The sequence below is a fragment of the Rhipicephalus microplus genome, chromosome 5 (genome assembly GCF_043290135.1).
Source record: "Rhipicephalus microplus isolate Deutch F79 chromosome 5, USDA_Rmic, whole genome shotgun sequence".
Lineage (NCBI taxonomy): Eukaryota > Metazoa > Arthropoda > Arachnida > Ixodida > Ixodidae > Rhipicephalus > Rhipicephalus microplus.
The window spans coordinates 28,166,572-28,193,520 of record NC_134704.1 but is presented as its reverse complement, the minus strand read 5'-3'; the positions used below and the strand labels follow the sequence as shown (position 1 = coordinate 28,193,520).

The following is a 26,949-nucleotide window of genomic DNA, read 5'->3' as shown; positions in this document are numbered from 1 at the left end:
CCCAGAAGCCAACGAAAACATGTTCAATTGTTTCCGGTTTTTTGCAGAGAAGACAATCATCGTCCAAGGAACAAAGAAGCCTTTTTCTTGCATCCACGTTTTCACGAGCAATGTTCATCCAGAGTGCAATTTAAGGAAAAAGGACTTCGCTCCAGGTGACACCTCCATTTTTTTACACGGCTTACGGCATTCCGGCCTGAGCCTACACGGTATAATGATCTATATAGAGGAACAGGAAGAACTGTTTCTACTAGATTTTTGTATATCTTTTTACGCGAAAATGTATACTGAGATATTCCATTGAAAAAGGTGTTTTTAGAAAGAGATAAGACAAAAACTTCTTTTAGGTAACTTCTAATGCTTGCTTTCCTGTAACCAGATGCAACTACAAATTCTAGCAACCGTCTTCCAAGCCTAAACTGTATAACAGTACGTATGAATGGGTCTCGATTATTTTGGAAAAAAAGTGGCAGCATATCCACGGAGTGAATGATGGAGAGTGGGGTGAAGCATTCGTCCGTCCATGCGTCCGTCTGTGTGACCGTCCATGCGTCTGTTTGAGCGCCCGTCCCTGCGTTCATTCATGCATCCGCCCCTGCGTCCGTTCATGCGTCCATCCATGCATCTGTTTGTGTGTCCGTTCGTTCATCTATTCAACACTCCAAGTCCCACCATCTCGCATCTTTTTATCATATATTCGATGGATGGATGGATGCTATGAGCGTCCCCTTTATAACGGGGTGGTGACAAGTATGCCACCAGGCTCGACAAAAAAAAAAAACCTTTTTTCTTTTTTTTGATGTTGGCCTAATGCCTCTACTTCGATAAATTCTATCTTAATGGAAAAAAAAGGAAAATTTTCAGCTTAAGTTCTCTGCCATTTACGGCACACTGTCCATATTTTATTTTTCCAATATTTATTTTTGTCCTTTCTCTCTAATTTTCTGCCACCAATATTCTAACCGTCTCTTACTTATTTCAATCGCGGGTGTGTTCAGCTTTCCATTGTTGTCCCTAAAACCCAAGGCTTCCTGTAGGCTCGTGCCCAAACGTACACCTGGGTGGATATCTCCACATTCAATCAGAACATGCTCCGCCGTTTCCTTATCTTTCCCGCAGCATGTGCATTGTTCTTCTTCTTCTTTACTGAATCTTGCTTTATAACTACGCGTTCTAAGGCAACCCGATCTCGCTTCAAACAGTAAAGCGCTTCCCCTTGAATTATCGTAAAATGCCTCCCTCCTTATTTCATTTTTGCCCTTTCGGTAGTTACTCAAAGCCGGTTTTTTCTCCATAGCTGCCATCCAGTAAATCCTCTCCGCCTCCCTGACTTTTCCCTTAACGCTCTTTGTTGACATATGGCTTACAATACCAGCCGTATATTTACTAGTGAGTCTTCTAGTTCTTTTTCTCCACTGTGTGTCCACGCTCTTCCTATACAAATAACGGAACACCTTCTCTGCCCATCTACTCTCCTTCATATTTCTTAGCCTTTCTTCGAACCTTATTTTGCTCTGCGCTTCCCTCGCCTCAAAACCTGCCCACCCCATATCGCCCTTTACAGCCTCGTTTGTCGTCTTCCCGTGAGCACCCAACGCGAGGCGTCCCACAGTCCTTTGATTTACATCCATTCCCGATTGCACCTCTGCCCTCATGCACACAATTGAGTTCCCAAAAGTAAGCCCTGGAACCATTACACCCTTCCACAGACCTCGAAGCACCTCATACCTATTGTATCCCCACAACGCTCTGTGCTTCATTATTGCCGCATTCCTCTTTCTTTTTGCTGCCGAGGCCTTTTCCTGTACCTCCATGTATCTATCACTCTCATTTACCCATACTCCAAGGTACTTGTATTCACTTACCCTCGGTATTTCTTGGCCTTGTATGGACACCGTCTGATCACAGGCATCATTGAATACCATCAATCCACACTTCGTTACACTGAATCCTAGTCCCAGAGCTTCACCTTCCCTTCCGCATATATTCGCCAGCTGCTGTATATCATCTCGACTGTCCGCAAATAAGACGATATCGTCTTATTTGCGGACAGTCGCAAATTCGGACAGTCGCAATTATTCCTCATATAGAAGCACCGCCATCCAGCGGACATTCCAAGGACTAAACGAGAGGTGGCACACGCACACTTTCTTACGGCCTGCGCTTTGGGTCCACTTCCCACCTTTAACCACCTCGAGTTCATGGTATATTCTCGTTCACTGTATTCATGGCACTGCGACCAAACGCTCGCTGAACCTTTCGAAAACCAAGGAGGTTACGCCCAGCGAGTATAACGTAGCAACCTTTCCCTGTCAGATAGGGCTCAATTTACATGCCAATGGCTGCTAATGAGAAATGAGAGACGGGAGAATTCGGCTTTTACTTTCTTACGGCTTGCGCTTCGTATCTGCTTTCCCGCTTTAACCACCTCGAATTCATTCATGGTACATACTAGTTCATTGTATTCATGGCCCTGCGGCTCAACGCTCGCTAAACCATTCTAAAACTAAGGAGGTTACACCCAGCGAGTATAATGTAGCAACCCTTTCTTGTCCGATAGTGCTCAATGTACCTGCCAATGGCTGCTAATGGGGATCGCAGCGTGCGCGTTGACTAAAAGCCGAATGCTCATGTCTCTCATTCCCCATTAGCAGCCATTGGCATGTACATTGAGCACTATTTTTTATTGTTAAACAACGCACAGAAGAAATCTCTCACTGGCACCACCTTGGAGGTCAAGTGTTATACCTATTTCGGGTATGTGCCACTGGTGGTTACATAAGAGGGACGCCCAAGCCACGCCATAAGGAGCTTCGCCCCTAAAAAATTGTAAGCTGAGCTACGCCTGTGCTTGTGACTCGTTGGGAAACTTGCCTTAGGCAGGCTTGATGTCAGGAAAGCAATCGCGTTAATATGACTTATAAAGCGTTTCAAAACAGCGAAAGAACAACCAGTGATCGTACAATGCAAATAGCGTAACGAGTGGGCTGTCGAATGCTCCAACCCATTACAAAAGCTTGTTTTTTGTTCAGCTTTTAACTGTGGCGCATACCCACTTCAGCCATAATTACTCATCGTCGTCCGCCATTGCGTGAACAATCGGCACAAAATTTCTCGCAATAGCTTAACGGATACCACGCTTCTCAGAAGAATGATGAAAAATAGCACAGCGAATGCCGGCCTACTACACTAACATTTTTATTATTAGTGTCGTAGTGGGCATCAAACAAGTGTGCTTGCAGCAGTTACCCAATGAGTGTTTAGAAAAGGCTCTGAAAGGCCGCTCTTTTAGCTTTCGCTGTGAATGTGCTGCGCCTACCGCGCAGGTCTGGCGTTTTTCAAAGACGATAGTCTTTCTTGGGGACCTTCGACGGAAAAATTTTGGTCCGTCCGTCCGTCCGTCCGTCCGTCCGTCCATCCGTCCGTCCGTCCGTCCGTCCGTCCGTCCGTCCGTCTGTCTGTCTGTCTGTCTGTCTGTCTGTCTGTCTGTCTGTCTGTCTGTCTGTCTGTCTGTCTGTCTGTCTGTCTGTCTGTACATTTGTCTATTTGTCCACTCTTAACGGCATCTGTTACTTGAAGCAGCCAACCCCATCCGCAGTACCCACCTATGTTGCTCAAGGTTGAGCGTTCATGCTTGTGCAATTGTCAATCAAAAAGCAATTATTGCGCATGTCTGGGGCGCCATAACAACACATATATTCTGCATGTGCCTCTCTTACTAGAAAAGGCATACATAAGTAATTTTAAGGACCGTATCGCTTATCACGCTGCGCTTACCATGCAACGCTTGCACGGAAAGGCGACTGTTTCTAACGCTTTGCTAAAACGAAACGGTGGTGACACCTACCCGTCGCCTTGCGTTCTACACCTTATCACCTCTGAGATGGGCGCGCACAGCCGTCTCAGAGCCACGCGCTATGTTTTAAGACAACTGCCAGATGGCGCTGGTGTCTCACATGTGACGTGCTCGATGCGCTCGTTCGCCTTTGCTGCACGCTCGAGGCACTCTAACGCAGCGCCTCCAGAATACCGTTCACCGATTTTCTTGCGGAGAACATCAAATAAATGTCTTGCTCACTCTCTCGACACGCAAGACTATCGTCTTTCGACGATACTTGCAGATTACATGCAAATACGGGGCCAATTTTTTTTATAACATCGTATAGGAAATGATTTAACCACTGGAAACAAAGAGTAACTGTAGTTGTACACGTACACGATTACTTCATGATGTCAACAAAAAAAGATAACTCGCGTGTAAGCCCGCTTGTGTTTGTGCTCATTTGCATTTGTGTGATCCGCGTGCACATCATATTTTTCACTCAACACCTGGAGTGGAATACAAGACCATCAAGCATGCGGGCAAGCTTTTACAGTTTCTCATTATTAAAAACATCACGCCCTATGGGCGTACGTGTTTCCTTTCGGAAATTAGCCCGCACAGAAAAGCGGTGCTTGGAGGCACAAACAAACGAATCAAAATTTCCCCTGGCAGCGTTATTTTGTCATTTCGCGCCCACGTTTTGTTGTCTCTTTATTTTTGCAGCGCAAAGCAACGAAACAAAACGAAAACTGCGTTGTTTTGCTTTTCCGCCAGAAGTACTGCTGTTGAGGTGAACAGCAATTATCGGGAAACAATTAAAAGAATGCGTACACACATCAGTCGCCTGTCTCTGCTTTCCTCAATTTGACGTTGTTTTATTTTATTATCTCCCCCCCTCTTCCCCGTAGGGTACGCATCTTTTATACACGTCGCTCGCCATTAATGGAGCCTTGGTGGAGCAGCGAACAATTTCGGACTCTCGCACAGTGGCGCGCTTACAAATGACGCTGCAGTGCATTAGCACGATACGAGCAGATCATCAGAGAGAACTCTGGAACAATTAATCACTCGCCCTATTAGACGCATATTTCGTTTATTTTTCCGCCACGGGAGGTGCCCGATCTATCGTGGCGCGAAGAAGAGCTCTCGTTTAGAAGCGAGAGACTAAAAAAATAAAAAAAAAGCTCTCACACAACCCGGGATCTTTTCTTTGCAGCGTCGGATCGTTTCGTTGTTCGAATAATGATGAAAAGTAGAAGTTTCCCCGTAATAACCTAGCGCGCGAGAATATAATGCAAGCGCTACCGCCCACTCTGTTTCTAGCTGTTATTGGACCTTTATGCAGAAGTGGCGGCGCGCAGAAAACGCAAGTACCATCACACTTACCGGAAAGCATATGGATCTATTAATGTTTCGCTTCAAACGAAATAGCAAATATCTTATCCGAAAGTGCGCGTTTCTTGGAGCTCCCGCTTTCGAAATTGTTTCTTTTTCCCCAAACGCAAATGAAATTCTCGACAGCCTTCTCATCTAGTTCACTTCCTGATTTATACTTACACCGTGCTGCGCAAAGAAACTGAGACAAAGCGGAAGACACGCAAAACGATATATATTGTCTCCCATGTCCACCTCATGTCTTTGTTTATTTGCGCTGCACGAGCTAGGTATGTATCAAACCAAGTATCAACCGCCAGCGGTTTCTTCTACGATGTTTTTTTTTGCACGTTGGGTCTGCGTCAAACTACAAAATCCCGCCTAACATTTCGTTCTAGTTCTTGTTCTGATGGCTGACTTGCGCATCGTCTGTTGCGAACCCGTCTCTCTTTTAGAAAAAAAAATATCTGCGTATATAGCACGTATTGGTTATAGAGTAGAGTTACATTTAGGTTGGATGAGATCTCTTGATCATCTCCATCAGCTCTTTTCTCGCCTCCCACACTGCAGCTGCGTTCATATATTGGGTCGGCATTTCGGGTCGATTCGCTGCGCTAGGTTTGACGTTAGTCCTATCATCCACCGCTCACGGCCACTAGACTCCATTGCTAAGCCGTTCGGATCACTGCTCTAACCGATGACCAAGCGCGAAAAGCACGAAGAGGCATTAGCATCACAAAAGCCATCGGTAGAGAATACCAGCCTTGGTCAGCAAGACCGCAGTCAGAATGTGTCGCTCCATTTCGACACATAGAGAATCGCTATCTAGTGCAAAACACATACACACGCACAAACACACACGCACACAAGCACATGTAAATGCAAACACACATACACACGAGCACACATCACACAGACAGACACGCACACACGCACGCACATGCGCACACTGGATTTATTATAAGTTGCCCTAAAATGGCTAGAAGGTGAAAGCCACTTTTTTCTTCTCAGTCGATGGATTAATCCTCTGTCACGGTATTGGATCCAGGCCGCCGCGATGGAATTTTTACAGCGAAAGCTGTTCTGATATCAGGCTCGGGTCATGCGTGGCGCCGTGGTTGTCTGCCACCCCCGCCGCCGCCGCCGCCGGTGTCCGTAATCACATTGCACGGAAAAAAAAAAACTGGCACCAATGACACAGTGGGGCTTGAACCCGCGCCCGCTAGGTGTCAGCCCAGTTTTCTACAACTGATCCCCGCCGTTTTTTTTTCTCTATTGTCTAACATATCAATGGCTGCACTCCACTCCTTTAGTCGAACCTGCATCTGCTGATGCATCATCGTTTCTCGACGTTTGCTCCCTTTTTAACTTATCCCAGCTTGTCGATCAGCCAACCCGTGTAACACCGAAATCATCGTCTTTGCTTGATCTCGTCCTGTCATCTGCCCCAGATATTATTTCGTCAATAACACACATCCCCGGCTGGAGCGACCATGATGTATTGCAGTTCGCTCTTTCCCTTCCTGCCAAAAGAAAACAGAAGTGCATAAAAAGCATCAGGGACTACAATAGAGCCAACTTCGAAGCTATTAATACGGGGCTTTGCATTTTTATTGATAGCTTACTGCCACGTTATAGAGAACTAAGCGTTGATTACGTATGGAATTCCTTCAAACAACAGGTCTATCAATTAATCAACAAACATATACCGTTGCGGCGCGTTTATAGTAATACTAATGCTCCCTGGTTTACCCGTTATTTGAAACAATTGTCTAAAAAGAAAGCCAGGCTCTATCGTACTGCCAAGAAATCTACTGGGCCGCAACGCTGGTCAGCCTACAAATTAGCAGCCGCATCTTACACCAAGGCCCTTCAAACTGCAAAACGTACCTTTTTTTTCAGTCAACTCTAACGTTACTGTTAAAGACAAATCCTAAGCGTTTCTGGAGCATAATGAAGCCTAAAAACGACACCACAATAATCCTGGTTGATAATCGCGGTGTACCAGTTTCTAGCCATATCTGCGCATCGCTGTTAAATAATAGCTTCGCCAGGTCTTTTTGTAACCCGGCTGTAGATAATTTTCCTGATCTTCAGTGTGTAAATTTTTTCCCAATAGACCCTATAATTTTCGATCCAACTGGAATATCTGGCGTCATCAGCAACCTGAAACTGTCTTCTTCATGTGGCCCTGACGGTGTTAATTCAAAATTTCTGAAGAATACTAAAGAGTATATGTCGATTATATTATATTGCCTTTACACTAAATGTTTCGATGACGGTTACTTGCCTAAAGATTGGAAAACAGGCCGGTTGGTACCCCTTCACAAATCAGGCGACGCACATAACCCCTCTAATTACCGAACCATCTCACTTACTTCAGTTCCTTGCAAAATTCTTGAGCACATAATTTTTTCCAACCTTGTTAAGCATTTAGAATCAAATAAGTTCTTCCATTACTCGCAGCACGGTTTCCGGAAATTACTTTCGTGTGAAACACAACTAGTCACGTTTACTAATGATCTGCATGTATATCTTGATTCAGGTTTTGTGATTGACTGCATATTTCTAGATTTCGCAAAAGCATTCGATAAAGTAAATCACCAGCTACTATGACATAAGCTCAGCCATTTGAAAATTGATCCAGAAGTACCACAGTTTATCCGAATCTTTCTTGCTAACCGCACGCAGTTTGTATCCATTAACGAAACTGACTCTCCCGAGGTGGCGGTACATTCAGGAGTACCTCAGGGTTCTGTGCTGGGGCCTTTACTGTTTCTAATATACATTAACGACCTGCCTTCTAACATTTGTTCTCCAGTTTGCCTTTTTGCTGATGACTGTGTGCTTTACCGTAAAATTACTAATGATACTGATATTGCCTGTCTACAATCCGACCTTAACAACATTATTTCCTAGTGTAACCTCTGGCACATGGATCTTAACGTTTCTAAATGTAAATCAATGAGAATTTCGCGTAACAAACTACCTAGCCCTGATTACTTTCTTAAAGATACCTTACTAGAGTCAGTTGAATCTTACAAATATCTCGGTGTGCACATAACCAATAACCTATCCTGGGCGCGCCAAACTGAATATGTAACATCTAATGCAAACCACATGCTAGGCTACTTGAAAAGAAATTTCTCGCTGTCCCCGTCTTCCTTAAAAAAGCAGCTATATATAACCTACGTGCGCCCTAGGCTTGAATAGGCTTCCTCAGTTTGGGACCCTGGCTATGTAACACTATCTAATAAAATTGAAGCTGTGCAAAACCGCTCCGTGAGGTTCATACTTTCTAACTATCACCGCACTTCCAGTGTTACTAACATGAAATCCAGCCTTGACCTTGCTACTCTTGCTACTCGCCGGAAACTTGCTCGCCTTTGTGTGCTGCATAAAGCATATCACCATAACCCCATACTTAAATCACGTTGGCTAAACCCTCCTTTTTTCCTATCTGAACGCCTTGACCATCATTACAAGGTTCATATTCCGCGCCAAAACACCGTAACATACTCCCATTCTTTTTTACCAAAAACATGCCATGATTGGAACAACCTGCCTGCGTCACTAGTCACGATTACTTATCAGGAACGCTTTCGGGCGGCACTCGAAAATTTTATGCATTGATGTGCTCATCGCATTTTTTTCCTGGTTTTGTTTGCTGCTGTTCGGTTACCGTTCATTTGTGTATCGCAGATTTGTTGTGCCATGTTGTAATATTTTTTTTTCGGTACTTTCTTTGTGTGTTAGATCGTCATTACGGTATTTTTTTTCCTTGTTTGATTTTTCGATTCCTTGTTTGATTTGTCGCGGTGCTTCCTTTTTTTTAGATATTGTGTAAGCGTTGTCATTTACACGTTGTTCTCGAGTGTTGTACACATGTACTGAATGTGATTTGTTTTTCACGTTTCAATTGTTTTTTTTTGTCTTCTAAACCCACTACCCTCTATAATGCTGTATGCCCTGAGGGTACAATAAATAAAAAAATAAATAAGACTTTTCACCTTCAACATATTTACATATTGGTCAAAATACAAGTACGTCACAATATACACCCACAAAATAATGGAAGTACAGTAAGCTCATAGCCGACTGTTGATCATTACTTTGGCATTTGTAACATTGGCTAAATGGCCCTGCCGCAGTGGTCTAGTGACTAAGGTACTCGGCTGCTGACCCGCAGGTCGCGGGTTCGCATTCCGGCTGCGGCGGCTGCATTTCCGATGGAGGCGGCAATGTAGGCCCGTGTGCTCAGATTTGGGTGCACGTTAAAGAACCCCAGGTGGTCGAAATTTCCGGAGCCCTCCACTACAGCGTCTCTCATAATCATATGGTGGTTTTCGGATGATTAAACCCCACATATCAATCAACATTGGCTCAATGCTCACAATCCAGTCTGGTTCACCCTCTTGGCCATTCAGCACTTAAAAAAAATGGCACACAGATTTGCAAAAAAAAATTGGTGCACAGATGGCACTTCTACATCCGTGTTTTCAAAGGCACATCGGGTTTTCCATATACTGTGCAGGCCCATAAGCATGATTAGATGATAAAGTACGCCTGCCTCGTTTTTAACCGAGAGAAAACAGATGCTCTGGGCGCGGTAGTTCTTTTTTCAAGGTTCTCCTCAACATGTCCCAGAAATTGACTCCGCTCCAGTTCTATAAACACGTGTTCAATTGTTTCCAGTTTACTACATAAGTGGTAAAGTCTGCTCAATGGGACGAATAATCCCCTATTCTGCAACCACGTTTTAACTGGTAAGGTACCAGTTTGTAATTTAAAGAAAAATGTTTTGACCCCTGGCACTACAAGGATTATTTATACGCGTTTCAAAACATTCTGTCTTGAGCCTGCACAGTATGCTTGGGACTTGTTGGCAAACTTGCCTTAGACGGGCTTAATGTTGGGAAAGCAATCGCGTTAATACGATTTATGAAGCGTTTAAAAACAGCGAAAGAACAACCCGTCATCGCACAATGCGAATAGTGTAACGAGTGGGTCGTCCAATGCTCCAACCCATTACAAAAAAAATTGTTGTTCTTCACCTATCAACTGTGGCGCATACCCACTTCATACATACTTCCTCATCGTTGTCAGCCACTGTGTGAACAACTGGCACAAAATTCCTTGCAAGTGTTCAGCAAATACCACGCTTCTCAGATGAATGACGAAAAAGAGCATAGCGAATGCCGGCCCACTACCCAAAAGTTTTGTTATTAATGCCGTAGTGGGTATCAAGCAAGTGTGCTTGCAGTAGTTACCCAATGAGTGTTTGGAAAAGGCTATGAAAGGCCGCTCTTCTAGCTTTCGCTGTGACTGTGCTGCGCCTTCCGCACAGGCTTGGCGTATTTTTTTTTTTTTGTGGAGATGAATATGCATGCGGCTCGTGTACTTAGATTCAGGTGATGGTGATGAAAACTTTATTTGGATCCAAATGGGAAGATAGCGCGGACCGTCGAGCCGAGCTCGGTGGCCTGTACGCGGACGGCCAGGCTTTGGCGGTTGAGTTCGGGGTTGCAATCAGCTCTGCCTTCAGCAAGAACACCAGGTGGTCAAAATTTCCGGAGCACTCCACTGTGGCGTTTCTCATAACCATATCAGAATTTGAGGACGCTAAACCTCAACAATTATTACAAGATATTGATCCTCCCTTGCCTTTAATCGAAAGTTTTCTGCACATACTGAGGTTTTCCCCCAAAGGCAGGATCGCGGGCATCACAACCTCTCTGCACTTGACCTGCTTGTACACTGCATCGTGATCAGCCCAACTTCAGACCAAGTGAGATGTCACGTGACGCCGCGTTAGGTGACGCTATGACGTGCCAATATCAAGAACGGGAGTGACGCACGTGTGAGCACTCGCCGCGGTAAGTTTGCGGGTGGTCACTTGCGTGAGCAGTTCAGTTATGTCACGTCTCCCTGCTAAGGACCTGCGTTCCACGCTAGTCTCCCGTACTCTACTACACTGTACTCACGATCATATCTTGTACTATAATAAATGGTACGGTATATTATATAGTATATTACTATACTACATTTAAAACTATATATATATATATATGAAACAAATATCATTGAATATTAGCTCAAGTTTTATTTCTTGCGTGGTTCTCAACCCGCAGGTAAGTTGAAAATAGGCGAATAAGTTATAAGCTTTTTGGAGCGCTTGACTGTGGTTTATATAGAATATACAGAGTTCTGGGCCAGATATGAAGTGATTTATAACATTCCAGCCAACAATTACGCAGGAGCATTACACGTTCAAGCAGTTTTCATTGAAGCCAGAGACAGAACTTGATTAGTAGAGTTTTTATATACCAGTAAAGCTTCAGATAGTGAAATCTGGTGGTATCTTAAGCTTCATTTCGAAACAGATCAAATCGCACTTGTGGCTTCTTTTATTGGTGTGTTAGGTGTTGTTTCGAAGGAGAGATTGAACCCTCTTGAACTTCCTGACCGGATTTGAAATGGCAAGCCTAAAAGAATGAGATGGTGAAGCGCAACCGCTGAACATCTGCTGATTTTCGTTTCGTGAGCAAACAGCTCTAAGTTACACGAACACACACGGAGCCAGAAATACGAAGATTAGACAAAATCTATGTACTACCCATCATTCGCATGCTCTCTGATGCACAGTGCGTTGCAGCTGCCATAGACTCTATAACGCCAGAGTTCCCTATAGTATATATTTAGGAAACTCTATGACCACCCCTTCCACCAACTCCACCATCATAGCCCTCACCACCTCAGTCTTGTTATGATCATCAGCACCACCCCGCTCGACCCCTGCTTAGCCAGTAGTCACCACTTCCCACAAAATCGGCACCATCACTTTAGTCAGCAACAACATCAAACGCCCCATCTCGAGCTCAACGACACAGTCGGCGCACCATCAACATTCTCTGCGACAGACACAAAGTGACGCAACATTTTGTTACGACCCTTGCGTTTTTTCAACGGTCCACAGAGCGTTTTCTTCGCCACCTCTTTTACCTAGCCCGTATCTCGCTAACCCTCCGAGATCCTTTCGTTCCTCGAGCGAACAAAACTCCCCAACTGAAATTCGAGACGAAAGGCTTGCGCAAGCCTCTGCCGGCTACCATTAATGCATCTCGCGGAGGAAGCGCACGCTTCGCCTGCGGCCGAAGGACATCGGCCTTCGATGTTTCGCAATGCAGGTGAGCGAGCGGCGCCTGCGCCTAAGGGTCTCGCCTTTCGCAACGCTTCCTTTTCCATGCCCGTATGCAGCGAGAAAAAGCTCGCGTGCACGCAGGTAATGCCCATAAAAGGAGCGAACGAATACCGTTCGGAAGAGTGCGTCGAGAGGGCGCACAAAGTGCAGCTCGTATATCCTTTACAAATGCGTCTTGTTCGTGTGGGGGCCTTTAAAATGCATTGTGAGAGTTTCGAGAAAAGCTCTGACATACGTCCCCGTTGAGCTTGCTTCGAAGGCTTGTTCGCGAGATCGATACAACAGAGCGCGTGCATCACGACACGAATGCGGGCTAATTAAAGTGTAGTCAACCACGTCTCTGACATTGTGATTGCGGACTGCCCAGGCGTAACCGTTGGTGTCTATACAACAGCGTCACCATGAGATATCTCGATATAGAAGAGAGCGCTTTTTCAAATTGATTGCTTAACTCGTAAACGTTCAAAATATAAGTACACGAACCTAACTTCACAGGATGTTGGGGCACTTCAACGTAGGATGTTTTCTTTTGTCACTCAGGAAGAAAAGCACGAAGTTTCGAGTTAATTGGTGAACTAGCGATACTTAAAATGAAGGGAACGTTTTGTAGACTATAGTCCAACAGTCCGAAGACTGTGGGGGGAGGGGGGGGTTTGTGATGAATACTGCACGTATTAAAAATGCACAGACAGAGGACAAGGAAACTTCATATCAATTAAGCAGTGTTATTAAATGAAGTGCCGCCAGAAATTATCTATGAAATATAGCAGTAATAAAAGCAACAAAAATAACAATATCTGTGACAACATTGACGGGGCTTGAACATTATTTTTTAGGATAGCCATATTTAGGTTGCAGGATATATATATATATATATATATATATATATATATATATATATATATATATATATATATATATATACATAGCCTTTGACAGTATATATTCCTTCCCATACGTGCCGCATCCACGCGCATTGCAACAAAGCAAACGCGCCACGTTGAAAAGACGTGCATTTATATAGAAAAAACACAGCGTGGAAAAAAACAATTGTGCCTTATAGGAGGTATATCAACGCAATCCTCAATGTAATGAAGTAATGCCTTACGGAATTATAAACATAAGTAAATGGCCCAACAAATGTGTGTTTTCCACAAAGCATCACAATCTTTAAAAGAAGCGAAGGAATCAACGTCTTTCGATATTCATTGAAGCTTACAATTAAATGAAATACCTTATCGTGTGTGACGTCAATTATCTCCAGGCTTTGCAAGTTTCTGACGTGAACCACGCTCTGCAGCCTTCTCACATCGACTCGCGACGCCTATTTCAACCCGTCGACGCATTAAATACAACGCCCGTCGACCGGCGCATTCGGGATGAAAAAAAAAAAAACACCGTGATCATCGTTCACTTCTGCGCATTCAATGCCGCGATGTCTCGATTTGTCGACGTGACGCACTGTCTTAACAAAGTTCTCTACAAGACGCCGTTCGTTCGGCAAGTGCGACGACTTGTCGTTGTCGAAGCGTTGTTCCCTCTCAGTCCTTTCCCTCCTCCCTTTCTTTCTCCAGTAACTCTGCGCGCGCTTCTTCGAAAGGCGACGCCAACGCGACAAACACGACGACAACGGCCTCTGTACTGACTCCGTCTAGTGTAGTGTCGAGTAGCTCCACGGCAAGCACGTTTCCGGAGCGAGCTTCTTTGGCCAGGGTCCATATACCACTGTCAAAAAGGGGAGGACGCCGCCGAGCCTTCTGCGTGGTCGTGATAAAGGCAACGCGGACTCGAGCGCGTGTCTTTAACGAGGCCCTGAGCCGGCGCATTAGCGTTAATTGAACGAGCCCGCCCGCTGCCGCCGCCGCCACCGCTCGCCCTCTCGCGCTTTATACTCCGACACCCCTTTTACACCACCTCGCATCCCCTCGCAAGCCTACGAGCGGTGCTTCTCGACTCTCCGCCCTACTGCGCTATTCGAAAGAGAGGAGGAACAAGTCGAAGAGGAGAGACTGCTCCTCCTCACCCATCCACATACCTCCCTCGCCCCTGAAAAAGTCTGACATAACGAAGCCACAGGGAGGAGTCCTCTTCCCCGCGATCACCAGTTGTGCCGACCGTGCACGTCGTGCGTTTTGATCCACCAACGCAGATACTAATGGCCGAGCGTGGACTTAAAAAAAAAAAAAAAGAGTAGACGACGAGTCAGCAGTAGCGCAAGCGGCCCATCTCCTCTAGGAAGTGCTGACGCGAGGGCGCGGTTGTTTCGGCCCTCGCTATACCTTACTGTACGTGGTGCCTGTCTCGGCCCTCCTCCGAGCATGCATGCATGCATGAAATTGAAGGATGAGTCGATACTTAACGCCAAGGAGCCGCGGAGTTTCCGAACCGGATGAACGGAGATGCCGCATTCGCTGTGTTCAGCTTTCAGGCGTTCATTATTTGTATATCGGCATAGATTAGCGCTTAGTTTACGCGTTTGTATGTATGTATGTATGTATGTATGTATGTATGTATGTATGTATGTGTGCATGTATGTATGTGTGCATGTATGTATGTGTGCATGTATGTATGTGTGCATGTATGTATGTGCGTATGTAATGTATGTATGTATGTATGTATGTATGTATGTATGTATGTATGTATGTATGTATGTATGTATGTATGTATGTATGTATGTATGTATGTATGTATGTATGTATGTATGTATGTATGTATGTATGTATGTATGTATGTATGTATGTTTTAATTGTTTATAGATAGAGGAAAATTACATTTGCAATGTTTTGACACAGCCTGAGGAAGTTGATGCTAACCGACTTCACTAGCTAAACCTTTTCCACACTTCCACAAATAATCAGTAAGTGTTTAGGAAGATTTAACACTTTTATTTAGCTTACTTTGAAAAGACAGTGATAAAACGCTTTCAAGCAGACAAATCAGCTATTGAAATTGTTCTGCCTAAAAAAAATGTCAGAAATGCTAAAGTTGGCTGTGTTGCTTAAACGTTTACACCGCAGAGGAGCACGCTTTACAGGCATGTTATAAAGGTCAGTATGTATGTATGTATGTATGTATGTATGTATGTATGTATGTATGTATGTATGTATGTATGTATGTATGTATGTATGTATGTATGTATGTATGTATGTATGTATGTGCAAGCACGCATGCATGCATGATACACACACGTGCGTGTGCATGTGTGCATGCAGCCATGAATCATTACCGTAAACTGACACACTATCCGACACTGCCTTGTAGCCAGTTTTCAAACATGAAATACGCAAAGATGTATGTTTTGAAGGCCAGGGTAGTTTCCGTGCTAGAAATGAAGGTGAATTAGGCAGGTAAGTTTATGAAATCGTCTCTGTACTCTGATCATGTCGAGGTGCAGGAAACGCAGGCAAAACGACAAAGCATTAGGTACACGCGGCCATCGGTTACAATTAGCCCCTACGGCAGCCAAACTAAACTTGTTATGCCTGCATTCAACAGGAACTGAATCAATCGTATTCGCGCGTAGAAATAAATACTCCCTCGCTTTCATTCCCCTTGAGTTTTGACACGTTGAACGGAAACTAAATCATTCGTCTTCCTGCGTACATTTAAACACCTACTCGCCTTAATTCACCTTGAGTTTTGTTGACACGCATTTCTTTTCGCGAACGTCACGGATGCTACTTTTTCTCTTCCGTAGCTTGTTGCCTGGCCGACCCCTCCCTCCTCCTTTTCATTGTCAAGAGTTCTAGCATGTCTCATGCATTATTCCTGTCATCTGATCATATTTTCCAAGCCTTCTTCCAGCCTTCTTTTGAAAAGATGTTAGTTAATGTGTGGTATACTACGTCAGTTCGTCAGTAGGGAATAATAAGATGGCGCCTACATTGTACACGGAGAGGCGAAACATCACAGAAACAGATCGCACTTTCCATCCGCGTGGAATGAAAACAGATGCTTGACCAAACTTCCGGCTCCTTCAATAAGCAAAGCGTGAGGCTCCGCGGAGAAATTTGAACGGCGACGAGAAACTAGAACGCATGTGACAACAGGAGGCGCTCGACACTAGAGGACCGTGCGAGAACTCAGCGAAACGGAATTAGGTAAAGGGAAGGCAGCACGCGTCTTAATTACGCTCAACGCGCCCGACATTTGCAGACTGGGCCGGCGACAGGCGTCGCTTTACGAACTGGGCCAAGCAACAAACTGAGAGGGGCACAAAGGGCCTCGGTGCATGCCGCATTTTGAGCGGTGTACCAGCGCGTTTCTTTGTGCTTTTCGGAATCGCTAATTGAGGAACCAACCCTGCCCACCCAGACACCTTTTCGCATAGAGCTGCCGCCTCCGGTTCAAGGATGTCGGGGGGGCTTAGCATTCGCAATGGGTGAGGGAAGTAGAAAACACAAACAAACAAAAATCAGGCAAACCGAAGGGCTGCTGAATGTACTGCTGTCAGCGCGTTGCGGGCACAGCCTTAATTTTCAGCTCCTACGCTAGATGGATAACAGTGACAGACGCTGTGTTTATATTCCCTCTCTGCTCTCTATCTTTCATCTTCCCCATCCCCCTCCCATGCACCGGGTAGCGAACCGGCTGCCTATAGGCTGGTTAACCTCCCTACCGTTCTTTTCCTCTTATTTTCCTTCCTTCGTGACAGACGCGCTACACGGTAAGAAGCTGGCCAGCTTGTGGTAAACATGGCAAAGAGAGTGAACAGCGGCACAGGAGGGATGGGCGATGTAGTCGCTCACAATGTTGCACGAGTCGACGTAGTGTTTTAGACAAACAGATACCGAAGCATGTTGAAATAGATATTTTTTTCGCAGTCATGGACAGAGTGCACAAATGTGTACGGCGTGCGTCTACACATTTTACCTCGAAAATATTGCACGAAATGGTTTCCAAACGTATTTGACACTTGCGAGGTCGCGCGTTTGTTTGACTACTGTTTGTAAATAAATGGACATTCTCTACACGTTTGGAAACGTGTTGGCCATGAACACATTGAAGTATTTTGCATCGCTAATAATTCTATAGAGTGCTGAAATTTTGAAGCAACTGAAGAAGAATTCTGCACGAAGAATAGTCCATCCACTGAAGTGACACAAACTATTCAAAATCAGTATTGTAAAAAAAAGTAAGGCAAGGACACATAATGAATGCACCGTAACACGAATAAATTGTAGTTATGTGTCATCAACGGCACTCCTCTTGCATCGGCTAAAAGGGTTCGTTTGGATATTGCAGTACACAGCACTGAATTCTGTTAGCATACTAACTACTTTGTGCTGGTCGGCTGAGCAGCTAAGCGCACCAATTATGATAATCCGTCCTAGGAAGATGCCGTTGTACGTCTGGAACCTATGATGGAAAACTTAAGCCTCGTCTGAGGAATATCTCTCGCTTGTAGCATAATACGGCGCCAATGAGACTATTTATGGAGGTCTTACCAGGTTGTTCGAGGGAATCTTTCGAAGCGCACTCATCCTTTTATGAAAGTTTGCCGAAGAAACTATGGGTCAACATAAAATCAGCTGCACCACGGCTTATAAATATGATTAGTTCTTTTACGCATTTTCTACACGCGGGATTAGACTGTTAGTCTCATTCGTAATTCATAAATATTCCACGAAACGTAGGAAGTTCATTACAACAACATCAAATCCGAAACTTGATTCACTTTTGTACAACCTTCAGGTGTCGTACCACGACATTCAGTAAAAAGAGGCTGCTCACAGCTTGAGGTTAATACGAATAGTTGCATGAAAACCACCGCACTTTTTATCATTATCATAGTCACTTACGTTCACGGACGGATGCAAAAAAAAAACATTATTGAAAAATAAAAAAAAACACGAAAGGTTACCGGCTCAGGCTCCGGCCACCCGGATATTTTTTACGGTGATGCGTAGTCTTTCCATTGCTGTATGGGCTCGCTGGATTGCCCACAGTTGGTCAAGCAGATCTGAGCAGCTCAGCGCACTTATCCAACGCTCCTCAAAAAGGTTCGGTCCTGTATTGTCCTCTCGGTATATTGCTGTGACCTGTCTGCATTGCCATAGAATATGTGCCATATCTGTGTGTTCGTTCTTACAGAGCTTACAGATTGCTTGTGTGTATCATCTGGAGTATACTCTATTCCGGTGTACTGGATTTGGAAAGGTTCTGGTTTGCCGTCTTCGCCAATCTGTTTCTTGAGATCTGTCTAGCTGTTTGTGTGGTGGGGGATATTATTTCCGTCGTCGCTTGTAGTATGTCAATATGTCGAGGACGACGTGACTGGTCTGTCTCTGTAGTCTTGTGTCGCATATTCGTCATTGTCATTACCTCCATTGTCGCCATCACCCCCGTCGGAGTCGTCCCCATCTTCTGTGGTGGGATCCATCGTGAACTTACTTACAGCGCAACACCAGTAAAAATACAGGACAGGGAAGGAGCAAAAGAGAAAGATAAGACGGCACTGATGGTGTTGCGCTGTAAGTTCACGATGGATCCTAACCAACTGGCTCAACTTACCATCTTACTTCTGTGGTGGGTGCGGGGTGCCGGGCCGCAGCTGTCCGAGCCGTGGCTAATCAGTTCTCACGTGGTTCGGTGGGCTTTCTCGTTGAGGTTTGCAGGGATAGTTGTGTGTTCGATATTTATTTTCCCATGTGCGCCGAGATCCACTTGAGGTATTTGAGTGCAGTTTTGCGGTTCCGGAAGTCTTCTGCTCTGTGGTTCAAGATTTTGGTTGCTTCGGTAGAGATCCATTCCTTTGTTAAAATTTTAATGTCCATCTTGGAGTCACTCAATATTAATCTGTCTTGCTTTCGACCATTGATCACGGCCTCTGCAAAGACAATTTTTTTCCGCTGCCTCCGACAATCTGGTACTTACGGAGCCCACTGTCACGGTCTTCCCTTTCGTGTCTCTAACCACCATCGCAAAGAGGGAGCCACGCGTGACCCTATTATTGGTGAAATATTCAGGGAATATCAGGCGTCGTCTACAAAAAGCACCCCCTCATGCGCACCGTGGTTTTGAGGATCATTTTTGTGTGGTACTTCACACCTTTACAAGACTTTATATCCTTCTTTAGTGCAACTAAGAACTGTCTGTCGCAAGAACACACTCCATTTTGAGTTCGCAGACATCTAACCAACTCCTCTCACATTTTGGTTCAAGTACAGAGTCACGACCTATAATCTCAGCTTTAATATTACTCAAGCGTTATAATACAAATGACAACGCATGCCTGCTTCTTCCAGGATTAACAAGTTCCGCGGAGGAGTACGAAGACGGCAAAGAAGCACAAAACTCGGTCGACCTTAAATGAGCGACGAACTAACAGCGTAGCTTACTCTGCAGAACACCTGTCGTAGGCGGGACGATCGCACGCATACCACGAATCCCGCAAGCTGTTCTTGCGGATCGCGTCTCTTCTCTAACGGTGGCAGCGGGAGAATCTCGGAATAATGAAGAGTTTACAGCTTCTCATACATGCAAGGAAAACATGGGGGTCTTGGGGGTGGGGGCTAGTAGAGAGAAACGCGACAAGCAGAGGGGGAGTCTCTTAAAGCCTGCGGGAGCAGACTTGCTTAGCGTTCCCCTTTTGCATAACGATCAGGACATTTTGAATTCCAGAGAGCGCCGTCGTGGAGTAGACGCCAAAGGGCTTCACCTTAAGCCCCCCCCCCCCCCCCCTGGAGGCTTTTGTCTGAGACCCCCCCCCCCCTTTCAACCCGTTGCCCTTTCCTCCGAGCCCTGCCTCCCAGCCGTCCACCTTTGACTGGTTGCTTTTATATTTTTTTTCATAAAAAATATTTCATGACGTCTTTTGAAAACCTTTCCACGACTTCCTTCGTTTTTTCTTCACGCTGTGGGACTGATTATTAGAGCGACAGAAAGAAAAACTATGTGGCCTTATTTCGCATTCCCTCGTGCTTTGACATCGATGGCTGGCAAGATGACAAAGAAAAAACTGTTAGAAAAATAATGGCATATAGATAGAGAAAGAGGGATAGAGTGGAAGGGAACGTGGGGAAGGGTCAAGACTTTAGCTGTGCATAGAGTCGAGAGGACGATACTTGGGGGCGATTCAATATTCGCGCATCGACAGCCCGCTCAAAAGCATTACAAGAATAAGAATGCCCCCGGGAGAACGAGGATGATAAATGAAGCCCGCATGCGACGTCTATGCACCGCCGTATGGCTGCCAAATAAAGCCCCCAAGGGCCTGCTTTTTTTTTCTCCCCCCCCCCCCCCCAACTTCCTTCTTCATCCTGCCCTTTTCATCCCAATTCCTTTCCCCTTTGAATACTACGCCAGTTACTTTTCTTTCCGGCCTTAAGTGCAGGTACGCAGTGCGTTGATTTTTGGTAACGTCGCCGACGCATTCTGTTTTTCCTCACCCTTGGTGCCTGCTGGAAAAGAAGAAGTTTCGAGTCAGCGCTTTCTTTTCCACCTTCTAGTTCATCGACTCTTGTCCCGGAGAGTTCGCTGGAGAGTGCACTTGCGGTAATAATGGCACAGAAATGTTCGCAGAGTATGCTAGCGTTTCCCAATTCAGGTCTGTGGGCGAAGTGCACTATTCTCGCAGAGTTGCGAAGTTCTTGCCCTTCGGCGTTGAGGTTATACCGCCCTTCTCCTAAAGGAGCCTCCAGTTACTGTCTGCTGGCGATGCCAAAAAAGGTTTACATTTCTTTTTTTTTTCTTAATTCCGTTTACACAATATTTATCTAATGAAAGTAGCGAACGTATTACAAATAGTTGTGAAAACCAACTCGGCTGAGAGGCCATGCGCAAAACCTGACGGGAAAACAGAAGCTACGTACGTTTTAACTACGAATATAATGGTGGGAAATGCCGACATAGGCCGACCACGTCATCTGGTATTGTAGGTCGTATCTTTTATCTTTGTAACCTGTGTGTATTCGTTACTGTCTGAAAGCAAATTTGAATGAGAGCTATCTTTCGCGACCTTAAGTGGCTGCTTGATCGCGATCGCATGCCTTCAGGCGAATATCCCGAAGGGCAACACAACAATTTCAACTAGCCCAACTCTGTCACGAGCTTCATTGTTGATTGATAAGTGGGGTTTAACGTCACAAAACCACCATATGATTACGAGAGACGCCGTAGTGGAGGGCTCTGGAAATTTCGACCACCTGGGGTTCTTCAACCTGCACCCAAATCTGAGCACACGGGCCTTGAGCATTTACGCCTCCATTGAAAATGCAGCCACCGTGACCGGGATTCGATCCCGCGACCTGCTTGCAGGTCAGCAGCCGAGTACCTTAGCCACTAGACCACCGCGACGGGGTGTCAGCTTGATTGTGAAAGTGTAACGCATCCTAAGTTTGAATAACTCCAGGTCATGGTTCAGTCGCTGCACCTAAAATGAATCGTTAGGCCCCACCTCAGTTCATTTGTAGATGAGCATTCGCCATAACAGCGAAATCGTACATTGTCCAAAGAAAAGAAAAAAAAAACAATAGCTGCCCATGCACGTGTGTGCGAACTTGACAAGGGAAAAAAAACGAACCAGTGCGTATCTATACATGTGCACATATAATATGACATGTACTCTTCAGACATGTGGTAATGGAAATATATCAAAAGATAATTGCTCTAAAGAGGGCCGTCAGGAAGCTGCGTCATTGCGGCGGCAGTTTCGGTGATCCGAAAAATCACTGAAACCACCGGAATCTACCGAAATCCGAAAAAGAGAGGTTTGATCCCACTTGCGGTTCCTGCGCTTCGATGGAGCGACAATGCTAGGGACCCGTGTAGTTAGATTTAGGTGCACAATAATAAACTCAGGTAGTAGGAACTTTCAGTCTCCTCCACCAAGTTATTTCCGGCGTCCCACGGCATCACAATCATACCTTGGTTTTTGCATGTAAGAGCACAGAATTTTTTCTACAATGCAACCCTCGTTTTTCGTACCTTTTGAAATGGTTTTAAACAGACAAAGCGTGCAAAGACAGTCACAAAAGAACAAGTTGCGCCCCGCCGTGGTGGTCTAGTGGCTAAGGTACTCAGCTTCTGACCCGCAGGTCACGGGATCGAATCCCGGCTGCGGTGGCTGCATTTCCGATAGAGGCGGAAATGTTGTAGGCTCGTGTGCTCAAATATGGGTGCACGTTAAAGAACACCAGGTGGTAGAAATTTCCGGAGCCCTCCACTACAGCGCCTTTTATAATCATATGGTAGTTTTGGGACGTTAAACCCCACAAATCAATCAATCAAAAGAGCAAGTTGCGACACCAAAACGCCGGCTACCAACTGAAGAGTCACAGGAAAAAAAATTTGGCCCCATATCTGCACGTTAATCTGCAAATGTCATCGATAAGAAGATTGTCCTGCGTGTTAAGAGATTGAACAAAATATTTATTTGATGTTCTGCGCAAGAAAATAGGTGGATGGTATTCTGGAGGCGCTGCGTTAGAGTGAAGGCGAACGAGCGCATCAAGTCATGTCACACGCGAGACATGAGCGCCATCTGGCGGTTTTTTTCGAAACCGAAGCGCGTGGCTCTTCGAAGGGTGTGCGCGCCCGTCTCAGAGGTGATAAAGTGTAGAACGCAAGGCGGCAGGCAGGTGCCACCACCGTCTCGTCTTAGCAAAGCGTCGGAAACACTCGCCTTTTCGTGCAAGCGTTCCATGGTCAGCGCACCGTGATAAGTGGTACGGTCCTTAAAATTATTTGTGTATGCCTGTTCTAGTAAAAGACGCACATGCAGAATATATACGTATTGTTATGGTGCCCCAAACATGCACAATAATTGCTTTTTAATTGACAATTGCACAAGTATGAACGCTAAAGCTTGAGCAACATTGGTGGGTGCTGCGGATGGGGTCGGCCGTTTCAAATACCTGGTGTCGTTAAGAGTAGACAAACAGACAAAGGTACAAACAGACAGACAAAAATTTTTGCGTCGAAGGTCCCCAAGAAAGACTATCGTCTTTAAAAACAAACAGGCACGAAAACTTATCTACACATGCTCATGCAATAGACGAACCTATCAATCCGCAATGCGGCGGGGTCTACGCGAAAGACAACTGTTAAGGCATTTGATTTCATCTTTATGCAAGGTAATATTTAGCAAGTCTTTATGCAAGACACTATTATGACATTGCTAAATGGAAGCTCACTTTTTATTATCTTTATAGATAATGTAAGTGCACGCCAAAATTTCACGAATGCGCAGCTTTGTATTGACGTAGGAATGAAGAAATATGCCTTATGATTGAGACGTTGTATATCGTGTAGATAAGCCAACCACGGTTTAACTTGCACGAAGATAAAATCAGATGCCCTAACAGTTATCTTTCACGTAGAGCCCTAGGCGTGCCGAATTGATAGGTTTGCATGTTGCACGGCCATTCGCAGGCAAGCCTTAGTGCCTTTTTTTTTCTTGCGTGTGTTCAAAAATTAGTGGGTGTTTGTAGTGTCCTGACATTTTTTTTCTAGTGTACGTGTTTGCATGCCCTGTCGCTTCAGAATGAATACTTACTAACTCTCTCTTAATAATAAATAATCGTTTAATTTATTTATTTATTACCCTCAGGGCTTACAAGAAGCTTGTTAGATGGTTTGTTCATCCGACAGAAGAAATCTCTCACCGGCACCACCTTGGAGGTCAAAATGCAAGACTGGTTACACACTACGACTACTACTACGACTACGAGGGACGAACGGGTGCCGCTATAAGAACCTTCGCCCCTAAAGCTCTGGTCGGGTGGCGCGGGGAAGACAGATGACAACTCGAACCGCGCGCCTTTTCTCTCCTTTCCCTTTTGCGCCACCGTGCGCGCGTGCTCACGTTTTTGGGAAACAATAAACAGTTCCTGACCAGATGTTGTAGCTCTCGGTTCCTCCTGCACGCAGGCTCTAAAAGGTGAACAGTTGCGAGCTTGCGCGCGTGTTCTACATTTGTACCTCTGTCCGCTTGTGTGTAGCGCAGGCGTGTTCTACATTTGTTCCTCTGTCCGTGTGTGTGTAGAGCAGCCAATAACGAAAGCTATGCCACTTTAAAAGACTGTCTGTTGAGATCGGAATGTGCCGTGTATCACGGGACGTTGCGATTGACTAAAATGCTGGCCATCGTTCGCCCGCTCGTAGTACTTCCGATCCATGAAGAACTAAATTTTAGAGTGTAACTGTCCGATAACGCAGTCAAGGCTCATGCGAAACAAGAGCCTGTTGTGAGAAAAGTCAGAAACTTCCACCATGAAGTCAAAAATTTTGTGACAATCTAAAAAAACAAACAAACATCTGAAATAGCAATTCTCAGCAAGCTCAACACAAACGCTCTGCCGCATGTCCTGAACCCATTTGGTTGACGCAAGCACCGTGTAGCTTGGGTTTTGTTGCTGAGATGTCACCCATTCGTGCCGACGTACTATCCGAGCATACCGAGGTATTATCTCGGCAACAGCAGTCAATGTAGACCAGGTATCGCGTCGGAGTGTTATTGTTAGGCTTGCTGACGACTGTACAGATATTGATTGTTTCGCAGCACAAATAAATATAACACCAGTTGTAAAAGCAACCAGTGCACTCATCCAGTCGTTAGCCTCGTGTTTGTGCTCATTAATGTTCAACATAACTTTTCAAAACTTACAAGAGAACTAAGCCACGGTGAGTTTTGATTTTCCCAAGCCTCCGTTACCCTCGAATGTGCCGTTTAACCAAACACGTAACCAGAGGAATTGCACCGCACGGCTTTGAGCTCTTCCTTTGTAGTTAGCGCCTCTTTGATCCATGCAGGAACACTAGCGCCAGCTGCAAGAAAAGTATAAAAAAACCAAGCGTGCGTTCTGACCTTGTTTGTTGAAGGCACCACCGTCCAAGGTTTTCTGGGGCTCTGAAAAAATACAATAAATGATCCAGCTGAACGAGTAACCTTGCGAAAATGTTTACCACAGGCGAGTGTAAAATATTCGTTAGCTTACTTTGGGAAAACAGCAATAAAGTTAACGTTTTAAAGGAGGCAAATCAGCTATTGCAATTGTCTTGCCCCCCCCCCCCCCCCCCGAAAAAAAAACTGGTATAGATATGTAAAGGTGGCTGTGTTGCATAAACACTATTGCTACAAAGAAGCACGCTTTACAGGCAAGTCCACAAGATGAGGTCTGTTTGTTTGTTTGTTTGTTTGTTTATAGATGAGGTCTGTTTGTTTGTTCAGGACATGCGGCAGAGCGTTCGTGTTACAGCTTTAAACTTTGCATGTGTCACTGTTTGTTACTTCAAAGGTAGAAGAGAAAAAAAACGCAATATATACCGTCGCCTGGAAATAACTTTATCAGTGCACCACAACATGGAATCGTACCGAATAGTTTTAATAGCCACTTTATCTACGGAGCGTGTGAATGCGTGTGTGTTTATCTTTAGCGTGTGAATTCACAAGCCGGATTTTGATAAGAATAACATTGTGAAGAAAAAGGAAAGTGGAAAAATATGTAAAATTGGCGATATACTTAGTTGTAAAGCAAGGCTAAGAAATGTCAGTATAACTCCTATTAGAAAAAACGAAAAAAAACGAAGAACCATCTTTTTAAACAAAACAAGGAGAGTGTTGAGCACAAACCGCAGAACGAGAACAGTGGAATATCAGTTCTGCGCCTATCTGAAAGATGGTGAATGTTCTATATGAAATGAAAACCATGTGAAAAGATCGTTTAACCAAACCTGATTTTGGGCGAGATGATGAAAATTAGGAAAGTTAAAAAAAGGCGCACTTAACTGGTGTTTCTCGACCTAGGTGTATGTTTATTTTTGCGCTCCAACTTTCCCGAATACTCATCAGGATACAGAAACAAGCTAGCAAGCAACGCTGAGAGTTGTCTCCACAAAAGGAAGCGTTAAATAATAGCAATGAGCTTACTGCATAGCATTCGAACTGGTGATGATCAACACCTTTTCGGCGCGGTCGTTTCACTACAGCAACCAAGTAAAGACACTGGTCGAGCGTGACGTGAGGCAGTATTGTTGCTGAATATCCAAGTGCACACTAAAAAAAAGTGCAGACGTTGTACCTTACAGTGTCGCCAAAAACAACAAAAACATTACTACGCTGTTTTCAGTGCAGAAGTCATGGTCCCACCACTAGTTCACCGTGTAGTAGGGAAACTGCAAATCAATTTTTAATACCCGGCATATCTTTGTTTTTTATATCACCGCTACCCAAGTGCGGTAGTCACAGAGGGTAGCAAAGTCGGGATTTGGAGCATGTCAGTGTCACGACAATATGATTAAGTTACTGCTGCAAATTCAACAACTTATAACAGTAAACTTGATATACGCTCACATTTCTTTTTCAAAACTGCACGCCCGATAGATTCTATTCGAGAAAACGCTGTCATGCTCACATGCGCGTGATCTTAGTTCTCTGAACTGCAAGGAGCGTAGCGCAAGAGTGGAATCGTAGGAAAAAATAAACGAAAGCTCGCATATAGAGTATACGGTGATCGGTTTCATGTTGTAGCTTTTGGACTTTAACGGGACCTCACGCCGACAGCCACGGTGAAATAGCGCCTAGAGTGCTTATATAAGTGCTATCGCAATC

At 44.9% G+C, this 26,949-nt stretch overlaps 1 protein-coding gene across 1 annotated transcript in view; it reads right to left on the bottom strand.

Annotated features, from left to right (window-relative positions):
- The window catches only part of LOC142817699 (suppressor of lurcher protein 1-like), a 237,114-nt gene that overhangs the window by 206,432 nt on the left and 3,733 nt on the right, over window positions 1–26,949 (bottom strand). Inside the window, exon 2 of the mRNA XM_075895057.1 lies at window positions 25,207–25,248. The gene's annotated coding sequence lies outside the window, so the exon portion shown is untranslated. The remainder of the gene's footprint in view (window positions 1–25,206; window positions 25,249–26,949) is intronic.